The 15,922-nt window shown below is 46.7% G+C and overlaps 1 protein-coding gene across 9 annotated transcripts in view; it reads right to left on the bottom strand.

Annotated features, from left to right (window-relative positions):
• The window catches only part of strbp (spermatid perinuclear RNA binding protein), a 133,036-nt gene that overhangs the window by 106,928 nt on the left and 10,186 nt on the right, over positions 1 to 15,922 (bottom strand). For 8 of the 9 annotated variants that reach the window (XM_029708583.1, XM_029708582.1, XM_029708584.1 and 5 more), the window contains one exon: positions 1,577 to 1,649. The exons of the other annotated variant lie outside the window; for it this stretch is intronic. The gene's annotated coding sequence lies outside the window, so the exon portion shown is untranslated. The remainder of the gene's footprint in view (positions 1 to 1,576; positions 1,650 to 15,922) is intronic. 9 annotated transcript variants of the gene reach the window in all.

Below are 15,922 nucleotides of genomic sequence, written 5' to 3'. Positions count from 1 at the left end.
TAGGCCCTATTTATTTTCTTTCAAATGCTCTGGTTGTGCTTGATTGAGCTTGCTTGGATCTGGCACAATGAAAACAATGGAATAGTCCCAAAAGCGCAAGCCCTGCCCATCGGGCACTTCGTCTCCAGATAGGCTCAAGCAACCGCTCAAAGTATGTGAACGAAAGCAGGACTAGTCTCTGTACTTCAGCTCCGCCTCCGGGCGGAATAAGGCCTTAAAGGGATAGTACATGCAAAATCTAGATTTGGGTCAAATTACCAATACCTTGAGTTGTGTCTGAAGCCCCACAACATAATCCACGATTTACTTATGGCTACAGCCTGGAGTTAGCATATTAGCGTCGTCAGATGTCACGAGCGGAATCAGACGCATTTCGGTTTAATGAATTCTAACTGGACTAGGTATCCCCTTACCCAATCATTTCCCCAAAAACCGCACCGCAAGCTGCAACTTCCTCAAAAACACCAGGGGAAACACTGACGCTGCCTTTTGCGAGGGTGATGGGTCAACGCCCCAGGGTCAGTCAGGGGTCAGGTCGCAGGTTGACACATCAAGTTCGTCAAGTTGTAGTGCATACAGATCCCAAAGGAACCCCCCCACACTGTTTTGTTATTACAGCATAACACTTAGTTACACACTCTAACCGCACTGGATGTTCTAGAGAGGGTTTCCAACGTTTATTTGGCTCCTGGACGGCCACCACAAACGTCCAGCAGACACACTCACCGCACGCTAAGGCTGGTTCTCTGACTGACTGACGCTGCGCCTCGGTAAACACTAATGATGGAGAACACACCAAATTTCCTGACAAACACTAACATGTCACCGATCGGTGTCTCACTTAATATTGCGACTGCATCCTCATTGGGGGAAACACAGACAGCTGTTTTTAGAACAAAAGAGCAGAGGGGCATTTACTAGTCACGAAAGCGTTCACCTGCGTTTTCTGTTATGTTATGGCTAAAGTGGACATCTAATTTAATCAAATAGGCTATAGGCCTAATCTAATTTATTCTAGCTAACCTAATTTGATAAATTAAGGAGCACACACACACGTTTTATCCACTCAGTGTTTGTGTGAGACTTGAGGCCGGTGGGGTTAAAGAGGCCAGTGGCCTTGCCGCTGAGTCAGAGGGTGAACATGAGAGCTCACACACACACACACACACACACACACACACACACACACACACACACAGAGCTCATTTTCCGGTTGACTGAGCAGCTCTGTACACAGGGAGCGACGCGGCGCCCGGGCCTCCCAGCCCCCAAGCACTACTATCCAACTCACTGAGGGGACTCCCTCCCTGTAACACAGCCTGTGAGGAATGGTTTCATACCCGCCGCAGTTTCACCGGCTTATTCAATTATCACATTAACATTACGAGAAGCCGACTGCCACGAGGAATAACCCAAGGACAATCCCTCCTCGTCTATACTGTCCCCGTACACAGAGCCGCTGCAAGTCCCAAGGCCAGTGGGTCCTATCTGGCACGGTGCTGCTACCCAGTGCAGTGTGCTACTAGCCTAGATGCATTAGCCAGGGCGGCATGGTGACCCATTCTGAGATCCTTACCTTGCGCACTACTTTCCTCTTGTCCCTCTGCGGCCCGATGTTACGGTCTCGGGATGGGTTCGGGGACCTCTACCTGGCAGCACGAAGACAGAGGTCAAAGATCAGGCATCGACACCTCCGTCTGTGTCACATCCACTACTACACATTGTATTCATAGAATAATAAATCATATATTCATTCATCACATTGATACAACCTATTCCAGACAATTTTCAAAAGGAGTCATTTATGTAATTTGTTGATAGAGAACTCTTTCACCAAACCCCTCCCCCTCCCTAAGCTGAACTGAGGAAAACATCACAGTTCTAGGCTGGCTTTCTGATACACACACACACACAGAGAGAGAGAATTAGGGAGTGGTGTGTGTGTGTGTGTGTGTGTGTGTGTGTGTGTGTGTGTGTGTGTGTGTGTGTGTGTGTGTGTGTGTGTGTGTGTGTGTGTGTGTGTGTGTGTCTGTACAGCTGCACCAGCACAGGAGATGAGAGCAGAGCAGAGCCTGAGGGCAGGCATGCTAGGCAGGCAGCTCCGTAATCGCTCTGGACTGTGAGCTCCACTACTGAGTGATTACAGGTGCCTCGAACAGAGCAACAAACACACACACACAGCCAGCGGCTCCATTCACTGGAGTTGCAGTGCGATGGAGAACCAACCCTCCAGCAGGTCATCAGACAAACCGATACAAACACACAGCCACTCAGCGAATAGTTTCCAATCGACAATCATTCTCAACGGCCAGTGTGAGTTGACTACAGCCCTTACATAGTCCAGACCGAGGGATGAGGGAGGCCAACCTCAGCCCTTTTCTGCAGTCCTAATCCTTCTCATCTAAGTCCCCTGAAGTCCAGCATGAGAGGGGCTCACACATCTCCACATCTCAAGTGTGTTTACCGACAGCCACACTGAGGGTTTAGCAGATCCTCCATCTGAGCTCTCCTCCTCTCTTTTTCCTCCTCTCTCCACTACCCCACCAACCACAAATCATCTCCTCTCCCTCCCTCCCTCCAACTCTCCTCTCTCCTCTCCTCTCCTGTCATTCAGCCCGCCTGTCCCCGAGTCTGGAGATTGTTTGATGATAAATACGGCGGTGAAAATTGTTTTCTCGCCCAGAGACAGTGACACCGCCAGCACATCTCTAATCTCTACGATGGAGGAGAAATGCATTTGCATCTCTGTGACTGCTGCATTTATGAGCCACCAGCATCTTTTATCCTTGGAAAGGGAAAGTAAGGGGCGGTGTTATGAAAAGAGAGAGAAAGAGAAAGGAGAGAGAGAGAAAGGAGAGAGAAAGAGAGAAAGAAAGGAGAGAGAAAGAGAGAGAAAGAAAGGAGAGAGAAAGAGAGGAGAGAGAGAGAAAGGAAAGAGAGAGAAAGGAGAGAGAGAAAGAGAGAAGCAAAAGGCCTGTGCTTCATTAAAGCAGACCACAGAGGAGTCTGGTGGAAACATTGTCAGCCACAAGAAGCTTTTCATGATTTTACAACAATAGCAACACAGTCAGGATCGCTCCAAACTGCTTCCACCGGTTTTTACAAGGGAACTGAGCAATGGGAGGTTTATGATTTAGTAAAATATTGACAAGTCTTCTGACTGGCTGCTGCAGCATAAAGGGAAGGTCAGCTGTCTGTGTGCGCAGTGCATTAACTGTCAAAATGTCTAAAACAAGAATAACTCTGGTTGCCTACAGAATATATCTATCAACATAACTAGATCATACAAACACCAGCGAAGGGCTGGCACAATTACTGTGTAACCGACGGTTATGGATGGGGGGGGGCGAACAACTGACTGAAGACAGGACGGCCGGGCAGTTGCTCATTGCTGAAACAAGCAAGGTCTTGTAGCAAACAGTATTTGATGTTAATTGATGTAGCTCATGCAATGGAATGTATTTCTTGTAATGCCAGTTGAGTTGAATCAACAAATCACAGTACATATTGATGTGTACACTTCCTGCTTTTACTTCCTGCTTTGCTCCTATAGGTGCAGTTGCTACGGCCATCAGTACACCCATTAAGCAATCATTGACTTGAATGGGGGCGACCGTTCTAATAATTCTATTTCTATGCCAGCACATGCAGTCAGGAGGGGAGGAGAGGAGATATTTTTAAACATGTGCTATTCGAATGGTTATTACAGAGAACGCAGTCATTTGGCTGGTCAATTACAGTCATCCACCATTCCATGACCGTCACAGCCCTACCACAAAACTGATTCACCAATTAAGATTTCTATGATTATTAGAACGTTTCCATTCCTCAACTGCACAGAGAGGAGATTTTATAGTCTCAGAATGCTGACTTGGTGGGGGGCAATAGAATTATAATTCCTAGAAGGGAAACTCCCATTCAAGTCAATGTTCTGTGATGGGTGGACCGGCAGCTATGTTGAGTGTACTTCTAGGCTTTTGATACAAGCTTTCTGGGCTACTTGTTAGATGATTAAAGGGACTTTAAAGTGTTCTTTGACCTATCAGCTAAGAAGGCTCCTAGCGCTGTGTGTGCATTGAACAGGTTCCAGCAGCACTCTCATTAAAAACTGTAGCTAGGCTAATTGCGACCTGATCAATGGGCTGAAAAAATCTTGATTACACTGCAAAGGATAAAATATTTTATTTTGAGATTCTGGCCTTGTATTGCACTGTGACCCTCATATAAGGACATGTGTGGATAAAGAAATACGCTCAGAAAAAAAAATAAACGTCCCTTTTTCAGGACCCTGTCTCAAAGATAATTTGTAAAAATCCAAATAACTTCACAGATCTTCATCGTAAAGGGTTTAAACACTGTTTCCCATGCTTGTTCAATGAACCATAAACAATTAATGAACATGCACCTGTGGACCGGTCGATAAGACACTAACAGCTTACAGACGGTAGGCAATTAAGGTCACAGTTATGAAAAAACTTAGAACACTAAAGAGGCCTTTCTACTGAAAAACACCAAAAGAAAGATGCCCAGGGTCCCTGCTCATCTGCGAGAACGTGCCTTAGGCATGCTGCAAGGAGGCATGAGGCCTGCAGATGTGGCCAGGGCAATAAATTGCAATGTCCGTACTGTGAGACGCCTAAGACAGCGCTACAGGGAGACAGGATGGACAGCTGATCATCCTCACAGTGGCAGACCACGTGTAACATCATACCTGCGGGACAGGTACAGGATGGTAACAACAACAACTGCCCGAGTTACACCAGGAACGCACAATCCCTCCATCAGTGCTCAGACTGTCAGCAATAGGCTGAGAGAGGCTGGACTGAGGGCTTGTAGGCCTGTTGTAAGGCAGGTCCTCACCAGACATCACCGGCAACAACGTCGCCTATGGGCACAAACCCACCGTCGCTGGACCAGACAGGACTGGCAAAAAGTGCTCTTCACTGACGAGTCGTAGTGTTGTCTCACCAGGGGTGATTGTCGGATTCGCGTTTGTCGTCGAAGGAATGAGCATTACACCGAGGCCTGTACTCTGGAGCGGGATCGATTTGGAGGTGGAGGGTCCGTCATGGTCTGGGGCGGTGTGTCACAGCATCATCGGACTGAGCTTGTTGTCATTGCAGGCAATCTCAATGCTGTGCACTACAGGGAAGACATCCTCCTCCCTCACGTGGTACCCTTCCTGCAGGCTCATCCTGACATGACCCTCCAGCATGACAATGCCACCAGCCATACTGCTCATTCTGTGCATGATTTCCTGCAAGACAGGAATGTCAGTGTTCTGCCATGGCCAGCAAAGAGCCCGGATCTCAATCCCATTGAGCACGTCTGGGACCTGTTGGATCGGAGGGTGAGGGCTAGGGCCATTCCCCCCAGAAATGTCTGGGAACTTGCAGGTGCCTTGGTGGAAGAGTGGGGACACATCTCACAGCAAGAACTGGCAAATCTGTTGCAGTCCATGAGGAGGAGATGCACTGCAGTACTTAATGCAGCTGGTGGCCACACCAGATACTGACTGTTACTTTTGATTTTGACTCCCCCCCCTTTGGTCAGGGACACGTTATTCCATTTCTGTTAGTCACATGTCTGTGGAACTTGTTCAGTTTATGTCTCAGTTGTTGAATCTTGGTATGTTCATACAAATATTTACACATGTTAAGTTTGCTGAAAATAAACGCAGTTGACAGTGAGAGGACGTTTCTTTTTTTGCTGGGTTTACATCTAATAGCATGGAAAAGATCTTGCCAAAAAATATTGACAAAAGATGTTGACAAACCAGGTAGCTAATCTAGACTACCACATAATAAAACAGGTTTACAGCAGGGTTGTGCTCAATTCAGAATTCCATTCTTACATTTTAATTGAACTTGAAGTGGTAAACAGGATACAGAAGGTCAATTACAATTTGAATGAAAGGATATAGAATTGTATTCAGTAAAATTCAAATGCCTCTTCTATTCTATAGTCGGTGTAGTCTAAAAATATACTCAGTGGCCAGTTTATTAGGTCCACCAGTCGTTCTGTACCGTTTGACTCTGATCTGGTTTACTGACCTCTGCCTGCCCTTGACCTGTTGTTTTACCTGCCCTTGTTCTTGTAATAAACTTTTGTTACTTCGACACTGTCTGCATCCGAGTCTTCCCTAAAATGTGATCCAGACAGGCATCCAGTTACTATTCGATTGAACGTTCACAACTTAGAGCGTGGTATGATCGTCAGTGCCAGGCGCGCCAGTTCCAGTATCTCAGAAACCTCTGGCCTCCTGGGCTTTTCACGAGTCCAGGGTTTACAAAGAATGGTGCAACAAAACCAAAAACATCCAGTCAGCAGCAATCCTGTGGGCGAAAACAGCTCGTTGATGAGAGGTCGAAGGAAAATGGCAAGAATTGTGCAAGCTAACAGGCAGGCCACAAACAGGAAAATAACATCGCAGTACAACAGTGGTGTGCAGAACAGCATCTCGGAACGCACACCTTGTCGGTCCTTGTCGTGGATGGGCTATTGCAGCAGACAACCACACCGGGTTCCACTCCTATCAGCTAAAACCAAGAAGAAGTGGCCCCAGTGGGCACGCGATCACCAATAAAGGAGTAGAAAAACATTGCCTGGTCCGGCGAATCCCGGTTCCTGTTGCGTCATGCTGATGGCAGAGTCAGGATTTGGCGTAAGTAGCATGAGTCCATGGCTCCAACCTTCCTGGTGTCAACAATACAGGCTGGTGGCGGTGGAGTAATGGTGTGGGGAATGTTTTCCTGGCACAAATTAGGTCCCTTGATACCAATTAAGCAACATGTCCATCCCCCAAAGAATTCAGGCTGTTCTGGAGGCAAAGGGGCACCTGAGCCGGTACTAGATGGGTGTACATAATAAACTGTCCATTGAGTGTACACAAAACATCAAGCATGTCGTTATATACAGTACCAGTCAAAAGTTTAGACACATCTACTCATTCAAGGGTTTAACTATATTTGTACTATTCTACAATACATTGTAGAATAATAGTGAAGACATTAAAACTATGAAATAACACACATGGAATCATGTAGTAACCAAAAAAAGTGTTAATCAAAATATATTTTATATTAGAGATTCTTCAAAGTAGCCACCCTTTGCCTTGATGACAGCTTTGCACACTCTGTTCCTTCCCAGTCCTTAATAGGAATGAAATTCGACAGTATTTCAGGAAATGGCGGAACAATTTCTGCATAGTGCATCTCAAATCAAATCAAACTGTATTTGTCACATGCGCCGAATACAACAACAACAACCTTACAGTGAAATGCTTACTTACAAGCCCTTAAGCAACAATGCAGTTTTAAGAAAAAATACCCCCCCAAAAAAGTTTCAAAAGTAAGAAATAATTAAAGAGCATTAGTAAAATAACAATAGCGAGACTATATACAGGGGGTACCGGTACAGAGTCAATGTGGAGGCTATATACAGGGAGTACCGGTACAGAGTCAATGTGGAGGCTATATACAGGGGGTACCGGTACAGAGTCAATGTGGAGGCTATATACAGGGGGTACCGGTACAGAGTCAATGTGGAGGCTATATACAGGGGGTACCGGTACAGAGTCAATGTGGAGGCTATATACAGGGGGTACCGGTACAGAGTCAATGTGGAGGCTATATACAGGGGGTACCGGTACAGAGTCAATGTGGAGGCTATATACAGGGAGTACCGGTACAGAGTCAATGTGGAGGCTATATACAGGGAGTACCGGTACAGAGTCAATGTGGAGGCTATATACAGGGAGTACCGGTACAGAGTCAATGTGGAGACTATATACAGGGAGTACCGGTACAGAGTCAATGTAGAGGCTATATACAGGTGTTACTGGTACAGAGTCAATGTGGAGGCTATATACAGGGGGTACCGGTACAGAGTCAATGTGGAGGCTATATACAGGGAGTACCGGTACAGAGTCAATGTGGAGGCTATATACAGGGAGTACCGGTACAGAGTCAATGTGGAGACTATATACAGGGAGTACCGGTACAGAGTCAATGTGGAGGCTATATACAGGGGGTACCGGTACAGAGTCAATGTGGAGGCTATATACAGGGAGTACCGGTACAGAGTCAATGTGGAGGCTATATACAGGGAGTACCGGTACAGAGTCAATGTGGAGGCTATATACAGGGAGTACCGGTACAGAGTCAATGTGGAGGCTATATACAGGTGTTACCGGTACAGAGTCAATGTGGAGGCTATATACAGGGGGTACCGGTACAGAGTCAACGTGCGGGGGCTCCTGTTAGTCGAGATAATTGAGGTAATATGTACAAGTAGGTAGAGTTATTAAAGTAACTATGCATAGATAACAAACAGAGGGTAACAGCAACGTAAAAGGGGGGGGGGGACGACAATGCAAATAGTTGATTAGATGTTCAGGAGTCTTATGGCTTGGGGGTAAAAGCTGTTTAGAAGCCTCTTGGACCTAGACTTGACGCTCCGGTACCGCTTGCTGTGCGGTAGCAGAGAGAACAGTCTATGACTAGGATGGCTGGAGTCTTTGACAAGTTTTAGGGCCTTCCTCTGACACCGCCTGGTATAGAGGTCCTGGATGGCAGGAGGCTTGGCCCCAGTGATGTACTGGGCCATACGCACTACCCTTTGTAGTGCCTTGCGGTCGGAGGCTGAGCAGTTGCCATACCAGGCAGTGATGCAACCAGTCAGAATGCTCTCGATGGTGCAGCTGTAGAACGTTTTGAGGATCTGAGGACGCACGCCAAATTCAAGTCTCCTGAGGTGGAATAGGTTTTGTCGTACCGTCTTCACGACTGCCTTGGTGTGCTTGGACCATGATAGTTTGTTGGTGATGTGGACGTCAAGGAACTTGAAACTCTCAACCTGATCCACTACAGCCCTATCGATGAGAATGGGGGCGTGCTCGGTCCTCTAATTCCTGTAGCCCACAATCATCTCCTTAGTCTTGATCACATTGAGGGAGAGGTTGTTGTCCTGGCACTACACGGCCAGGTCTCTGACCTCCTCCCTACAGGCTGTCTCATCGTTGCCAGTGATCAGGCCTACCACTGTTGTGTCATCGGCAAACTTAATGATGGTGTTGGAGTTGTGCCTGGCTATGCAGTCATGAGTGAACAGGGAGTACAGGAGGGTACTGAGCACGCACCCCTGAGGAGCCCACGTGTTGAGGATCAGTGTGGCGGATGTGTTGTTACCTACACTTACCACCTGGGACGGCCCGTCAGGAAGTCCAGGATCCAGTTGCAGAGGGAGGTGTTTAGTCCCAGGATCCTTAGCATAGTGATGAGCCTTGAGGGCACTATGGTGTTGAACGCTGAGCTGTAGTGAATGAATAGCGTTCTCACATAGGTGTTCCTTTTGTCCAGGTGTCAAAGGGCAGTGTGGAGTGCCATAGAGATTGCATCACATGTGGATCTGTTGGAGCGGTATGCAAATTGGAGTGGGTCTAGGGTTTCTGGGATAATGGTGTTGATGTGAGCCATGACCAGCCTTTCAAAGCACTTCATGGCTACAGGCAGTGTATGTAGGTGTATGTAGGTGTATGTAATATAATAAACGTGGCAAAAACAAATTCAGACATTAATCAAATATTTTTTTTACAACGATGAGGGAATTCCAAGATAGAGGCGCGGCGCCTTCAAAACAGGTTCCTGTCAGTCATCTAGCGTATTTATAAATCAGTAATCAGTATAAAACAGGAAATGTGACATTGTTTTCATACTCAGAAGTGTGGGAGCAGGGTGTGACGTGCTTAAGCAGGCCCATGCCAGGATGAGGCCGACCAATAACTCGATCAATGCAAAGACTCCACAGTTGTCCCTAGATGAAGTAAGGCAAAAATAAACCACTATTTTGAATTGAGGCATCAACTGAACCCAAATTAATTCCGGCAGGGGAGGAAAGAGAGAAACGCTGCGTGTGCAGAATAACCACGCATTCTGCCGTCTCTAGCTCGACAGACAATTTGATTGAGGCATTAAACTCCACTGAAGCATCTCATGTAACCCAGCCCTAGATTGATCTGGTCAATCTTTTTTTTTTTTTAACACCAGTCTGACACATCATCATTTGCAGAGAAGAACTAAAAAAAAATAGAGACAGATGCACATTTCAACTGTATTCAATACATGTAGACTGCTATACTAGATGAAACGAATGGGAAAACGGTCCATTGTGAAATCCACAGGCGTGTTCATGACACCGGTTAACCTCTCGCAGATATGGATTCTATGTAGCATAGCCCTATAGGCCGAACACAAGACAAGACGAGGGAAAGCAGGCTGCTGATTGATTACATCATGACCTCCGACCTCTTGACTCATTAAGGAGTCTGAAAACAATGGCCGGCGATGGTGAACGACATGAAAATCTGTTAAGAGAGAGACTGGTGTATTCAACAAGAACCAAGGGACACCACAACAGGTATTTCAAAACGGACCCCGATCATTTGTCAGGCTACACTTGAAAGATTTGGGAATCAACCGAGAAACAAATCCATACATGTTGAGAGAAAGGACTGGGCCCCAACACTGCCAAACTAAATGGTTTTACCATGTCGGTTCACTGGCACCCAACAGGCTTAACAATATCAAAACCATGGTTCAGAAAGCCTTAGGTGGTTTAATACAACACACCAATGCAGCTCCCTAATCAGCAAAACAATGATTCATTTTCATGCAGCCCCACACCAAAGTGACGTGATACAAGATCCACAATGGAGCAATGTATGTCTTGTATGGGTGGGTCATCCTAAGGTAATAAACAGTATGCTATTTAAGGTAGCAAACTACATTCAGAACATTTTAGAATGTTATATTTATCACTTGAACCTACACCACTGATAAAGATCCAGAGCACAGACGGGCCTACTCAATCGCTAGAGCTAAGTCTCTCAGCTCTCTCCGAGGGCGCAAACAGCCATTGTTCCACCTGTCACCTTGTCTGTCAGTCTGTCATTCAGTCCGTCCGTCCGTCTGTCTGTATCTGCCTGTCCTTCCGTCTTTCAGTCGGTGGAATCACTAAAGGTCAGAGGCGTGCTGGCTGGGCCCCCCCCAGACACAGCAGTCTCAGTCCTAATGATGAAAACCCCTCCGGCTCCTCTGGGAATAAAACCAAACCTCACTATCCTGAGAATCCTATCAAGTCTATCTTCTATCCTCTAAAGTCTAGGCCTATCTATGCTGTCGTGTGTCCCAAATGGTACCCTAATCCATACGTAGTGTGCGAACTACAGTGAGCGCCAAAAGTATTGGGACAGCGACACATTTTTGCTGTTTTGGCTCTGTACTCCAGCACTTTGGAAACGACACAATGACCAGGAGGTTAAAGTGCAGACTGACAGCTTTAATTTGAGGGTATTTTCATCCATAACGGGTGAACCGTTTAGAAATTACAGCCCTTTTTGTACATAGTCCCGCCCCCATTTTAAGGCGGCCAAAAGTATTGGGACAAATTCACTTATAGTGTATTAAAGTAGTAAAAAAGTGTAGTGTTTGGTCCCATATTCCTAGCACGCAATGACTACATCACGCTTATGACTCTACAAAATTTGTTGGATGCATTTGCTGTTTGTTTTGGTTGCGTTTCAGATTATTTTGTGCCCAATAGAAATGAATGGTAAATCAGTTATTGTGTCATTTGGAAGTCACTTTTAGTGTCCCCTAAAACGGGCTGTAATTTCTAAACGGTTCACTTGATGTGGATGGAAATACCCTCAAATTAAAGCTGACAGTCTGCACTTTAATATTCGTACCGTTTCAAATCCAAAGCGCTGGAGTACAGCGCCGAAAAACAAACAAATTGTCACTGTCCCAATACTTTTGGAGCTCGCCGTATATAGGAAACGAGGTGCCATTTGAAACGCACCCAGACACTGAGACACGTCCCACAGCTCTCCCATCGTCTTATCCCTTCAGCTAACGCTAACGGAAAGGAGTCACTTAAGAGGGTGTAAATAGGCACTGCCTTTCATCCCCTCACAGTCAGAGTTAGCCTATAGAGTTCTTAACAGGACTGTTTCATCACAGTGACTGTTCCTCCTTGCAAAACATTGTGGTTCTCACAGAATAGCTTTCAGAGGCAATGAAGCAGAGGATAGAGTAGAATAATGGTCTCCGTCCCGGACTGATATGGGCAGACCGTAATCCAGATTTGTCAGCATACAAATGATCACAGTGCCCTTAGAGCCAGTAGGTAAAGTACCCTAGGCCTAGCTAATCTACAATCCAGAAGGGTTTTAGGCTAGCTGTAAATGGCGTATAAGTAGGGGAACACGGGGGATGATTGTAGGGATCAGAGCATTTCAACTGTGTGAAACAGCAGCACTTATCTTCCCCCGAAGTGTCTCAGAATGAGATGCATTCCTAACTCTCCGGGACACAGTAAGAGTCTCGCTGTCTTTGGAATGGACATTCTGCACGGCCCTGAAAAGTACAGTACTATCAATCAGATTCTCCAATAAAAACATCGAATCCCTGGCCTGACAACATGGTCTTCACACAGACGCTCACTCTAAAAGCTTTCAGAGCTGATTTAGGATAGTAGCTGTCAAAGTGGATACTGCTGGAGGAATTGTAGCAAATTCCTTACATACAACACAGCTACCATAGAGAGCTATATGTGCTAGACTCTCTGAATTCCTGAGCCCTGTGCAGCAGTCTGAATGACATACTTAAAACATACGCGCGCACACACACACACTACACTACACTACACACACAGGAGCGGAGCAGAGAGACTTCTCAGCAGCAGAGCAGGCAGATTCTTCAAACCCCGTCCTCGAACCACGCTGGATCCAAACGGGAACCTCACCACACACCTCTAGAGATCTCTGACTTCCACAGCATTCCAATTAGGAAATGAATGACTGGGGGGGGGGGGGGGGGGGTTCAAGGAGTTTCTGAGCAACGCTGCTATTGGCTCGTCTGTGGTATGACCCACAGAGCCGGCCCTTGAAAATGACATTCAACTCAATCACTCACCCTCCCCAGCAGAGTGCCTGCCAATGTTTCGCTTGTATTGTACAACCAATTAAATGTACTCTGCGTAATATAGCAATTAGTGGAAGACATGGAGCTGTTCAGTCTACATGTAACAATATGCAGCGGTATTATGCAGCGGTATTATTGCTGACAATCTGTACGGTTAGGGTAAATCACATCCGGCCGTGATTGGGTGTCCCACAGGGCGGCGCACAATTGGCCCAGGGTCATCCGGGTTTGGCCGGTGTAGGCCGTCATTGTAAACAAGAATTTGTTCTTAACTGACTTGCCTAGTTTAAATAAAAGGCTAAATATTTATTTTATTTTTTTAATTAAAAAAATTAAATCTCACCTCTATCTAAAAAGGCAGAAGGCTGTGATCAAAATGTAAATAAATGAATGTAGCATAAACCAAAATAAAACAATAAAACAATACCCATCGACTTCCTCAGTGCGCGGGTTATGAAAGGTTAGGTTTGGGGCCTACTGTGGCAACATGTATGCAGGGAGACAGGAATACATGCACAGTGCTGCAGTCTTTGGGGTAGCAGGAGTGTGAACTGAACTGTCGTCCTCTACAAAGACTCCTCTATGTTGGTCTGGAGAAAACACACACACACACACACACACACACACACACACACACACACACACAAACCCTTTGCTCCCCATAAACTACCGGAGCTGGGTGGCTGGAGGAGGACTGGGGCTGGCATAGGACATCCTTTTCTGTCCCCCCCCCGTCATCCAGAGAGGCGGCTCCTGATCATAAATTACACCTGGGGGGGGGGGGGGGGGGGGGGGGGGGGGCAGGAGCCGAAATATTTGCATTGCACACTATCCCTTTCTTCCAGGCAAAGACCATGTACAGGCAGCACATATCTGCTAGCTAGTCGCTACGCTCCATGACAGCGATGTGGTGTGGGTGGTAAAATAGCATGCCATTCCGCGACATCTGTATTTTGTACTAAAAGCACTCTAGTGTGCTAGATGGGGAAAGGCAACATGGGAGATTAAGAGAGGTTTATTTAAAGTACTTTGTTCATTTCCATGAATGACACAAATCATAATATAACCACTAGACCTAAATCAAAACAATGGAATAACAGCTTGAATGCTAGTCCGTCCGGCAAGGCTGTGGAGTGGAGAGAGCGATTATCCAGGAGACCTGGGTTGGGGAAAAAAAGTATATTCGCGTTCATCCCAAATACTTTCTCTGCGCTTGACTGGTGCAATGCAACCGATACAATAGGCTAGCCACAAAAGTGCAAACCCTACCCATTTGACACTCCTGGCACACTCCTACTACCCAAATGCTCAAAGTTGTTCAAAGTGAAGAAACAGGCCACTATGTCAACCCACTAGGTCTGTAATCAAGGTATGTAGGACACGTTGAGGAGGACAGTACCTGGCCAACTCTTCCATCATCCTGTCCTAGCTAGCTCCCAAGAAACCTGACAGCCCAGCACGCATTGTTAGATAAGGCCAAGGTTTGGGAACAAGACACATAAAACATTTTTTTTTTTTAAACAACAAGTAAGAAACAAAGTCTAAATGTAACTGCAAGGGGCTTCGTCTTTCTTCTTCCTTCTTTTTGAACAAAATCTGGGCCAGACCCAATTATTTCACTTTAGTCTCCAGGTTGCCATGGCTACGGCCTTCGCCTCTCGTGTTTTAGTCGTCTTGTGTTTTAGAAATAGAGAAATTCACCGCCCTAGCCAGCCAGGCATGAGGTGGAGGAGGAAGCTTATCTCAAACTCACCTCACCTCACCCCCCCCCCCGGGATTTCTGCACGGCGTGTGTGTCTGTCTGCTCAGGGAACATCTATGCAAAGAGGTCAGAACAAAATGTTCCTTAACAAACACAACAACTTGACTATTTCCATTACGCCATCAATATCAATTCATTTCGTTCAAACAATCGGAACACAGGATTCTACACTCTAACCACTTAGCAGAGGGGCTAGCGGAGTCGTCGTTCTGGGGTGTTGCTCACTGAGAAACTGAGTGGAAGGCAGCCTCGGGCCTGTAGATGGAGCCAGTTTAGTGAGGCTCTGAACAGCAGGGGCGCCAGAGGGACACAGGAGAGGGCACGGGAGAAGGCACAGGTGGAGGTAAACAAGAAACTGCAGACACACTCCTGATAACCCTGATTCAGCCTCCGCTGCAGCTGCAGAGAGAGAGAGGTCGAGAGAGAGTGGCCCCCCCAGAGACTGCACCATCCTGCTACCGCTTCTGTACACAGGGCTAAGGGGAGGGGGTGACAGAGACAGATCTCTCTGTGTGTGTGTGTGTGTGTGTGTGTGTGTGTGTGTGTGTGTGTGTGTGTGTGTGTGTGTGTGTGTTGGAGTCGGTCGATGCACTGTGGTTGCACCATGTGTCACCTTCCATGCTTCGCCAACGGAACTCAAGGTTGAGATGTCACGCACAACAGATGTGTGTGTGTGTGTAAGCAAATAGCCTGACGACAACGATAAAAACAATATGGATCAACATTTTGGCAACATTTGCCTTTGCTCCCAAAAAGTGCACTGACGCACTCTCCTCATCTCTCTCTTCTTCCTAGTCCTCCCATCCTTCATCATTAGGCAGCAGATGGATGACCTGTCCCAAACCTCGCCCCTCCCCCCATGATGTGGAGGAACGAGGGGAGGAGGCGGCGATTCGGTCGGTGAGGACAGCAGCCATTGTCTCCTGTTAAATATGTAAAAAAAAAATACTTCTGCTGTAAAGTAAACTGGGTCAGTAGAATTCCCAGGGAACCTGTGAGCTGCTACTGGAGAGGGAGCGGAGAGGCATAGGTAGCCAGTCGTATCAATGCAGAACAGAACGCAGCTTATCTCAACCCGCCGCTGGCTCTTTTCTACCAACCTGAGGCTGGCTGGTTGTTCCTCCGTGTGTTCTCTCTCTCTCTTCCGGGGGGGTGGGGTCCTCTCTCTCTCACCATC

Source organism: Salmo trutta, chromosome 23, assembly GCF_901001165.1.
Source record: "Salmo trutta chromosome 23, fSalTru1.1, whole genome shotgun sequence".
NCBI lineage: Eukaryota > Metazoa > Chordata > Actinopteri > Salmoniformes > Salmonidae > Salmo > Salmo trutta.
Note: the sequence above shows the minus strand (reverse complement) of the source record. Positions and strands in the feature narration are given on the sequence as shown.